At 40.5% G+C, this 9,798-nt stretch overlaps 1 non-coding gene and 1 pseudogene across 1 annotated transcript; both read right to left on the bottom strand.

Moving 5' to 3' along the window:
- Nucleotides 1-5,152: 5,152 nt before the first annotated feature.
- On the bottom strand, nucleotides 5,153-5,892 carry LOC125348327 (annotated as a pseudogene).
- Nucleotides 5,893-8,235: 2,343 nt separating this feature from the next.
- LOC125349796 lies at nucleotides 8,236-8,368 on the bottom strand. The gene has a single exon (XR_007210602.1). It is a non-coding gene; the product is annotated as a small nucleolar RNA SNORA40 (small nucleolar RNA).
- Between the last annotated feature and the right edge of the window lie 1,430 nt (nucleotides 8,369-9,798).

Genomic DNA, 9,798 nt, shown 5'->3' with positions numbered 1-9,798 from the left:
TATGATACACTGACCCTGTCTGAGAAGGTTACAGGAAACTTTATACACCTGTCTACTAGAGAGGTTTTCATTTGAATATTTTAAATTGTGATTGTAGATGTTGGGAAAAATACATTTTGTTGTTGTTGTTGTTGTTTTTGCCAGTCCTGGAGCTTGAACTCAGGGCCTGAGCACTGTCCCTGGCTTCTTTTTGCTCAGGGATAGTACTCTACCACTTGAACCACAGCCCCACTTCTGGCTTTTTCTATATGTTATGTGGTGCTGAGGAATCGAACCCAGGGCTTCATGTATACGAGGCAAGCACTTTACCACTAGGCCATATTCCCAGCCCCGGTAAAATACATTTTGAAAACACCCAGTATAGTGGCCCATATCCTACTACTCAGGAGGCTGAGATCTGAGGATCAAGGTTCAAAGCCAACCTGGACCGGAAAGGCCTTATGATCTTATCTCCAATTCTCTGCCAAAAAAATGGGAGTAAAGCTATGTCCCAAGCGGTAGAGTGCTAGAATTGTTCAAAAACGCTCAAGGATAGCACCCAGGCCCTGAGTTCAAGCTTTAGGACTAACACACATCCCCACCCCCTCCAAACCACTACTTTAAATGAAGGACATTTATTATTAAATTATTGAAAGCTCCATCACTCCCAGCGTAAACCATCCACAGTAATAGAATACAATATAAAGTTGGTATAATGCTGCAGAATTACTTCATTCTTCTTTATTTTATTGAGACAGGGTCTCATTTTATATCTGAGGCTGACCTGGAACCTGTAATTCTCCTGCTTCAGCCTCCCGAGTGCTAGGATTATAGGAATACAATACCACACCAAGCTATTAAAAAAAAAAAACTTAACGTACTTCTAAATACAGATATTGAAGCAAATGGAATGGAAGAATTTTAAGGATTCAGGAGAGCATTGTTTCCAGACAATGTACTGGTCTCTTGAATGTATGATGCAAAGACAGAAATCTAATAGTGTGAGCTTTTGCATTAAACTGGATTTAGCAGTGGATGTTGAGAAGGGTTTTCCTACATTACTACTTGGAATATAGCTCTGGATTTGGCCAACATAAGGGCTTTAGAGAATCTTTTCCTGAGACAAATCTCTGAACAAGGAACAAGCATGAGTCTTTACATCCAGAAGACCCCTGTACTATAGCAGTCACAAGACGCCCACAAGCCTAGGACCCGCATCTGGTGAAAGGCTCTGATCAGCCTCTCAGTAGGCCACAGGCTTGTCTGCCCAAGAATCCACCTGAGGAGAGCTCTTGATATTTGGGTGACCTATTGGATCTTACAAAAGGAAAGAATAAGCTTCTGGATAAGATTCTTAACTCTTCGTGTTCTAAATACTTTGCCTTTGACTGCAGACCAGTGCCTCCCCCACCCACCTAAATTCTTCTCCCACTATTGATTCATAGTGTCAGAGATGGAGAGAGCAGTGTTTGGCTGGTAGATGAGGGAGGCACTGTTCTGTCACCTTGGAGGAACCCTCAAAGGAGACATTGTTAGTGCACTTGTATTGGCTGTCTTTAGATCCCAGGGTATTCAGCACCTCTTCCCCTAAGCTTTGATCCTTAGTTACTGGTTTGGGGCAATAGCATCCTACTTAGGCTTATAATTTGTAGGAATTATGCCATATACAATTAGACACAAAATGGTCAATACAACAACCAACCTGAGGTACAATATCAAGTCCTCCTGCTCTGAATATCTTGGGTGGTTCAGGGAAGGAGGAGATTCTCCACAAAAGACAGAGATAACCTTCCAATCTCTATTGCCCATTGTGACCAAAGTACAGCAAAGACGGAGAAAGAGTTATAGACTGAGGGTTGGGAGAGTCTAGCTTGATGGTTACTAAGGAAACTGCTTTGCTATAACTTCATTATTTCTCTTGTTCTGGTCAATAGTGACCAAATTAGAAACTGTTGCTCAAAGTACTTTGGTGATTAATATATAATATGTAGTCATATATAATTATATTTTATGTCTTATATATTTCAATGCACTATGTCACACACAATATATAATGTGTAAGATATATAATATTAAGTGTACATGATATGCAAGAAATAACACGGGATATATTGCATAATACATCATATAGAATATATTGCATATACACATTATATCATGTAACATCTGTTACACATAACATTATATGTTTTGCATGATACATGTTATGTGTTATATATTATATATCACATACGCTATATATGATGTATACTGTATCCACAATACAAATGCATAATTATATTGATAGTGTTCACTATATATTATACAATATGTTATATATTATTATAATATACATAAATATGTAATATTGATATTATATATGCTATATAAGATATAGTATATGTGATAAATATGTATCTGTGCTCTTGTACTACTTGTTTTCAGTGATTATTAATTGTAAAATATTTGCAAGTTTAGAAATGTTTTCCTTGTGTTTCATTATAAGTAAAGTTACTGTTTATTCTATTTTTCAAACAGCATTAACATTTTGAAAATAGTTTTGACCTTACAGTCAAGTGAAAACATTGCTAAAGAGGGTGGATGTGCTATCAGCCAGTGGTTCACACTTGTAATCTTAGCTAATAAGGAGCCTGATATCCAAGGATTGTGGTTCAAAACCAGCACAGGCAGGAAAGACAATGAGACTCTTTTATCTCCAATTAACCACAAAAAAATCTGGAAATGGGGTGATGGTTCAAGTGGTAGAGCACTAGCCTTGAATGAAGAAAACCCAGGGACAGAGCCCAGGCCCAGAGTTCAAGCCCTAGGAAAGAAAGAAAGAAAGATTGTGGTGGTGACTCTGCAGTTGAAACTTCTTGTATTTAAAGCAAAGGGAACTTTAGAAAATTATCTAATAAACACGAATGTTTATGAGTGTGTCTGAGTATGAGAGAAACAGAGAGGGAGAAAGGGAGGGAACAGAAGAGAGAGAGGGAAGAAGGGGGAGAAGGCAATACCTTTTTCACCTTGGAAAAAAAAAATCTTTTTTTTTTTTTGTCAGTTACAGGGCTTGAGCTCAGGGCTGATGCACTGTTCCTGAGCTCTTCTGCTCAAGGCTAGCGCTCTACCACTTTGAGCCATAGCTCCACTTCCAGTTTTTTGGAGGTTTAATTGGAGATAAGAGTTTTGTGGACTTTCCTATCCAGGCTGGCTTTGAACCACAATCCTCAGATCTCAGCCTCCTAAGTAGATAGGATTCCAGGCATGAGCTACCAGTGCTTGGCTTTCTGGAAAAATCTTCAGTGATGCAACCTGACAGATTCATTGCAAAGATTTGCAGAGGCAGATAGTGACTCAAGGAAACTAGAGCAGGGCCTGGGCCTAGCCAAGAGCAAGTCACATCCCTGGAGCCTCATCAAGGGACAGAAAGTAGGAAGTACTGGCTTTTCCAGCCACAAGGAAGTGACAGTGAGCAAGTGACTCCTGCTGCTGCTGTAGCCCAGACTCCCAGGCTTGCTGCAGTGTACGCATGCTGCTGTGATCCCTGGGGACACTGTGGCATCATGCCTCCCTGCCTTTGCTAGCCCTATGCTTCACCTATTGGTTCCACAGACCTACTTCTCTGGCGGTTTTGCAGTCTGTCTATATTTAGGGAATTTCCTAACACAGTCGAGGCTCTTGCCTATCAGAGACATATCCCACCTTGCTAGACTTCTCCACACAGAAGGGTGTAGACTTGCTATTCAGGCTGCAGTCATCTTCCAGTGGAGGCAGTGGGAAGGGTTTGTCATGCAATGTTGGTAATGAAAGTGCCCAGCTTTGGACAGGCATATTCCATCAGGGGCTGGGGAGTCTTGTCTGAGGAAGCTGTTCCCTGGGCCCAGCTAACTGTCAGAAACCATTAAGTCCCTTAGCCAATTATAATCAGTTGCCTGAGTGAGATACCAGAGTTTACCCTCTTTTTTTTTTTTTTTTTTTGCCAGTCCTGGGCCTTGGACTCAGGGGCTGAGCACTGTCCCTGGCTTCTCTTTGCTCAAGGATAGCACTCTGCCACTTGAGCCACAGTGCCACTTCTGGCCATTTTCTATACACATGGTGCTAGGGAATTGAAACCAGGGCTTCATGCATACGAGGCAAGCACTCTTGCCACTAGGCCATATTCCCAGCAGAGTTTACCCTCCTAACAAAGGACCATCGGCCATGTATAACTCCACTCTTCCATGAGATTGCTAGAGGACCGCCCCTGGGAGCTTCCTCCTCATCCTTTACCGATGCTCTTCTGGGATCTACCTGTTACCACCGTTTGAATCTTTCATAATCCCCAAAGGCTTATGGGTCAAAGGCTAGGATTCCAGCCTGTGGTTTCTATTGGGGACGTATTTATTTTTGTAGTATCAAAAATCACATTTAATAAACTGTATTTCTTCTGCTCTAAAAATGATCACATTATGTTTAAATAGGCAGGCATTAGTTTAAAAACATCTATCACATTTGGAGAACACAGTTTCAGGGGTAGAAACATTCCTTACCACCTCATCTTTACTCTGGGGGAGAAATATATCCAACATTTGTAATGTGTGAGTACTTCTATGAAATACTTATTTGAAAAATAAAAACTTTCCTCATATCAACATTATGATACGAGTCTTCCATTGTACAAATCACAAAACAGGCACAAAGATCAGTGCAAAGATCAATTGATTCAGGACTGCATAGCCAAAAGCTGCTGCTTAGGACCTGATTCTACAATATGCACCCAGTGCTGGAATTAGGCATGGGTCATGCCTCATGGGGTTTCTGAGATAATTCTTTTACTTATAATTTACATTAAACAACTGTTTATAAATTTATACAAAAGCTTAAAAGTGCATACAAAAGATTTAAGCAAGAAGCTTTCTATAAATGAGAGGATTGTAAACTACAAATCTACATGAATGAAAATGAAAAATGTGCTAAGTTATGCTTAACCTGTAAGCATAATCATATTAGGTTTCGATATTTATTCTATAAGCTATTGAGTATGAATACTACTAAGCCATCCCTTTCTGTTTCTGCTTCTGACTGAGAATGGAGGAAGGGACCCAGGCTTAAAGTGACTGGAATATTCTCCACATGGTTTTGTGTGAACACGTGCAAAGTATAAGGCCTTTCTCTTTGAGGTCCCAAGATAAGATAAAAAGTCTCTGATCTGAAATCAAAATCGATCTGCTGAACTACTAGCCATGGCTCAAATATTGCCATAAACCTTTGTTGGAGGGTTTCCCAGGATGAGGTTGCAAATGGCAATTCTTGCCATTTTGATGTTTTGGAAAGACCCAAGGATGTGAACTTTCACATCAGCCAAAACTATCCATGGCAGTGTTACATTCTTTATTTTTTCTCCTTTGCTGGTGATTCTTCCTATTGCCCTTGACAAGTGGTCTCCTTTTAGGGGCTTAACAACTAAGTCTCTAGAGAGTGATCATTCAGCCTGATAAGAGCAAGTCCATCCTCCACCTGAAATCCAAGAATTAAAAAAAAAGAAAAAGCCTCACAAAATCAGCTGCTTTTGTCAGAGCAGTAACATTCTTGGTTTCCTTACAAGTTCTGATCTCTACATTCCTTGATTTCAAGTTAAAGCAGATCTAAAGTCCCAAATGTTCTACAGTAGGAGTAGTGATCTTTGTTCATTTTTCTTTTAAGAGTGTGTATTTATTAGCTGAGACCAAAACTTATATGCTGCTTTTTTTTCTCATGCAGGAATCTGTCCCCAACAAGGGGAGGAAAGGCCAGCCTCTGGCTGGCCAGGCCTCCTCCTTTGTCAAAGCAGCCAAGTCTCTGCCCTCTCCTGCAGAACATAACTGCTCAACATGTCGGCCAACTACTCTTGCAGGTGACCTGGGTAAATCCACCCTAGGCCCCGGCTCCCTGTGTCTCCATCTATGCCATCTCCATCGAGAAATCTTTACTTATTTTTTAATTTATTATTTTTTCCAGATAAATATTTATTGCCATATATTAAATTATACATGGTAATGGATTTCGTTACAACATTTCTATACATGTAGATAATGTACTTTTGTCATATCTGGGGAGGTGGGAACTTCCAGGAGGTCGGGACTAGTGGGAAAAAGTTAAGTCTATTGAGAACCTGTCTCAGTCTCTCTCTTTTCCTCCTAGCCTTCCTTCTTTCCTCCCTCCTTTATTTGGTCCTCCTCTCCCTTCTTTCTTCATACCTTCTCACTTTTTTCTTCCCTCCTTCCTGGCTACAGTGAGCACCTTTGGTCCACTACCCTCCTCCAACCCACCATGATGTTCTGACTCACTACAGACACAGACACAATGAAGTCAACTGATCATAGATCGAGCCAAAATAAATCCTTCTTTTTCTTGTCTCAGGTATTTTGTCACAGTGACTAGCCATGACCAGAACACTACCCTTTCCATACCCCTTTTGTTCATGCCTTTAGAATTATAATTACTTGTTTCTTTCATCTCTACTTGTGTGGAGATTTCTGTACCCTTCAGCATTTAGGATGGAGGTAAGGTTGAGCATGGACAGGTGCTAAAGATGGCTTGTTACTGACCTGAAGCTGTGTGTGGATTTGTAACTATACTAAGGGCCCCAGAAGGATAGATGAATAAAAAAGATAAGAAAAGAAAGAGAATCTTGGAAAAGGTTGCAATCCTTGACAAGAGTGAGCTCAAAGCCAGTGTGGACACCATAGGGGATTCAACGCCAGCCTAGAATAAATAGTAAGACACTGTCAAAACTCAAAACAGCTGCCAAGGAAAAGACACCCGAAAGATGTTCCCCTCACCCTGTTTAAAGCATGATCGTAACAGTTATTTCTTTGGAAGAAAATTCCTTCTCACAGCTCGATAAAAATACAAATGCATGCTTATTTATTTCAAATACAAATTCTACCTGATTCTAACCAAGTCTTGGGAAACTGGGCTGAAAAGCAAGCTCAAGGCCCTGGGTTCAATCCTCAGATGGAGAAAAAGAAAAAGGGAGAAAAAATTTAAAAAACCAACCCCGAGAGACTGTTTAACCAAAGTTATGTCAGCAGACAAGAATATTTAATGGGTGTTGGTGTAATTTGAAAAGCATCATGTTCTCAATCCAAGATGTTCTAAGGTTTTGATTTATTTGTAGCTCCAGTTCACACACTTTGTGAAATGATTTCTTGTATGGTGTCACTCACCAGCACATTGTGTAACTCTGTTGCCCTCGCAGAGGACTGCTTTTTCATGAGACCAGTCTGTCATCTTGCCTGCGTCATACCTGCTCTCATCCTAGACCTGCTGCCTTGATGTCCCAGAGGGTTTCACAATCCCGAGTGTGGCCAGCCTCAGAGAGTAGGGTACATTACGGTGTTTGCTGTTTGGAAACTAGGTCAGAAATACTTGGGTTAACTGATGTATTCTAACAGTATTAATATATACTTCTAAGAGGTGGAGGGGGAAGTTCTTAAAGACCCTTGAAACAAGGTTTGCACAGACACTTTAATGTCAACCAGGTGATTTTCTAGTCTGTTCTCTGAGCTCCTAGGGATGCTATATATTTTTTTTTCTACAAACAATATATGGGGATTTCTTTTGAAGTCAATAAATTTTTATTTAATCATTTCCATGTGATTGCTTCACTGCCCATCAAGGTGAAGTTTTCAATTTCTCATGAAATCTAAGGCATCCCTTGAAAGAATTCAAGCTACAACTCTGCCCAGGAGGCCTGAAATCTTAGTGTTGGTTGCTAGCCCAAATGACCAGCAAAAAGCTTAAACTCAAGTGGAAAAAGCACCAGGTCCCAAGTTCAATCTCCAGCGCCAGAACTGATTGGCCCTGCCACAAATCTTTTATTAGAGCTTCTTTTAGCACCATTTATAGATATACTGATGACAACTTCAAAATCCAACATCTGGTCTTTGAAAGGTCATTCCTCAAGCAAATTATTTGGGGATCACTTTTAAGGTAAGTCCAACTGCTTGATTCAATGGCTGGGCATCCACCCAGTTCTACACAAGTCAGCAGCAAAGTAATTTCTCCTATATTGCAGGCAGGAATAGTACAGAAGTCTTGGACATGCTAATACTGTATGATCTATTCACAGTAAATTTATCTTCAACTCCAGACCTCATGTTTTCAAAACAGAAGCCTTAAAAACAAAGACATCTTCATGTTATAACATGAAAACTGAATTGCTTACTAAGTCTCAGAAGTATCAATTAGCTTTTATATCAACTTTATTCAGAGCCAGCCTGTGTGAGTTAACAAACCCCCACATTGCCAAAGAATCATATTCTTTCTTACATGTACCAAAATCTCATATTCAACAATGAGTTCTGGGTTGCAAAAGAGGATTTACTGTTTACACCTGTCTGTAAGGCTTTGTTACACAACTAAACAAAGACACACAGACACAAGTGCTCTTGTTTGTTTTTTTGTTTTAGTGCCAATCCTGTGCCTTGATCTCCAGGCCTTGGGGCACTGTGCCTGAGTGGTTTTTTGTTGTTGTTGTTGTTTTGTTTTCTATTCCTCAAGGCTAATGAGCCACAACTTCACTTCTAGCTATTATTTAAAATACGCTTAAAATTATTTTAAGTAGTTGTACAAAGGAATTGCCATTTCATGAAGCACTTTATGAATACATCTTGATCAGTGTCACCCTTTCATCATTCTACCCCATCCCTCCCAATTCTACCCCTCCCCTCAGTTTTCTTAATTTTGTAGGATATACATTGAATTATAGGAGTGCATTCTCTTCATTTGTCTACCCCTCCACCACTACACCTAGCTTTGCTTCTAGTGGTTATTTATTTATTTATTTTTTTTGCCTTGGACTCAGGGCCTGAGCACTGTCCCTGGCTTCTTTTTGCTCAAGGCTAGCACTCTGCCACTTGAGCCGCAGCGCCACTTCTGGCCGTTTTCTGTATATGTGGTTCTGGGGAATCGAACCGAGGGCTTCATGTATATGAGGCAAGCGCTCTTGCCACTAGGCCATATCCCCAGCCTCTAGTGGTTAGAGATGAGGCACATAGACTTTTCTACCCTGGCTGGCTTTGAACCTTGATCCTTAGATCACAGCCTCTTGACTAGCTAGGATTACAGGTGTGAGCCACCAGTGAGTGCCAGGTTTGAGGACATGTACTTTTAACAACCTTGATGTATTTGTTTCTCTCATCCTGTTTCTTGGAACTCTTCATTTGTGTGGGCCATTGTGTTAGGCACGGGGGTTTCAGTGTGCAAGCCAGCCAGAGGACAAAATAATGAGGGTTTATACTGATTAGGAGCTAAGATTTTGAGCAAACATTTTGGTTCTTAGTTAACAGAACCAATTGAAGCTGAAGGTTGTGGATAAGTGAAAGGTGACAGAAAACAAATGTGGCTTGGAAGTGTAGAGAACTTGAAATAACCCCTGAAGGGTGGAAGGGAGAGAAGGGATTAAAGGCAGACAAGACAAGGCATTAGGTTGGGGACTAGTGGCAAGGCAAGTGTCTGACCCATCACATGATTGGTTACTCCTGCATCTCTATGGAGCAACAGCAACAGAGCTTTCTAGGATCCAGAAACTCATCCTTTGGCTAGAGTTTTAAAAAGGTTAAGTCACATAGGTTAGGTCACATAGGAACTACAATATAGCCTTCTGGCTTGAAGTCCAGAGTGCTTTCTAAGTAGTAACAGGAGATCTAGGTGTGTCCTTAATTACATTTCCTTTTGGTCTCTTTTTCCTAGTCTGCAAAGCTATTGGGGCTCGTAGCATTGCTAGGTTGCCAGCTTGTTAGGTTACAAGTCACTTTGGGCAAGCCAGCCAAACTCTATATCTTGTTTCTGTTCAATTATGTTCCAAAAGTTCAAATT

The sequence above is a fragment of the Perognathus longimembris genome, chromosome 3 (assembly GCF_023159225.1).
Source record: "Perognathus longimembris pacificus isolate PPM17 chromosome 3, ASM2315922v1, whole genome shotgun sequence".
NCBI classification, from domain to species: domain Eukaryota; kingdom Metazoa; phylum Chordata; class Mammalia; order Rodentia; family Heteromyidae; genus Perognathus; species Perognathus longimembris.
The sequence above is the reverse complement of the archived record's forward strand: the minus strand, read 5'-3'. Positions and strand labels throughout refer to the sequence as shown.